Source organism: Bison bison, unplaced genomic scaffold, assembly GCF_000754665.1.
Source record: "Bison bison bison isolate TAMUID 2011002044 unplaced genomic scaffold, Bison_UMD1.0 scf7180017864495, whole genome shotgun sequence".
In the NCBI taxonomy this organism is placed as follows: domain Eukaryota; kingdom Metazoa; phylum Chordata; class Mammalia; order Artiodactyla; family Bovidae; genus Bison; species Bison bison.
The window spans coordinates 8,972,284-8,972,936 of NW_011495054.1; the positions used below are offsets into that span (position 1 = coordinate 8,972,284).

A 653-nucleotide genomic window follows, 5' to 3' on the forward strand; every position below is an offset into this window, starting at 1 on the left:
CCCCCCCCCCATGCCCTGCCCTCGGCAGCCACTGTGATCTGTTCCTTTGTCCCTTTTCCCTAGTTTTGCCTTTTCTGAAAAGTCGTATAAATGGACTCGTACAGCATGTAACTTTTCGAATTGGCTTCTTCCACTTAGCACAATGCACACAACACCCACATTTGAAATTCACTCATATTGTTGCGGCTCTGAGCCGTTGGTTCTTTTATTCTACTGTAGAGCTTTGTTTATCCATTCAGAGGGGAACCCGCTGTCCCAGTTTCCCTGGGCTGGAGTGGTTTTTCTGGGACATGGGACTTCCGAGACTAAAACTAGGGTGATTGGTTGCCTTATTCGCTCTTTAGTTGAAGGGCATTTGCGTTGTTTCTAGGTTTTTTTGTGTGTGTGATTTTGAATACGTAGTCAATGTAGTCAGTGACAGAGAGGGCTTTTTGGTGAGAACGGGTGTTCGTTTGTTATGGGTAGATCCCTAGGTGTGGGGTTTGCTCTGTTGTGTGATGCACATCTTGCCGTGAAAGAAGTCACGACACTGCTCTCCAGACAGGCCTGATCGTACAGCATTCCCACCGGCGCTGTGGGGAGCTCCAGTCCTTCTGCCTCTTTGCCAGAACCTGGCAGCAAGTGTCAAAAAAATAAATTTAAAACCTGTTTTT

At 47.2% G+C, this 653-nt stretch overlaps 1 protein-coding gene across 1 annotated transcript in view; it reads left to right on the forward strand.

The window, feature by feature from the left end:
• The window catches only part of MYO18B (myosin XVIIIB), a 232,628-nt gene that overhangs the window by 29,902 nt on the left and 202,073 nt on the right, over positions 1 to 653 (forward strand). The window lies entirely within an intron of this gene.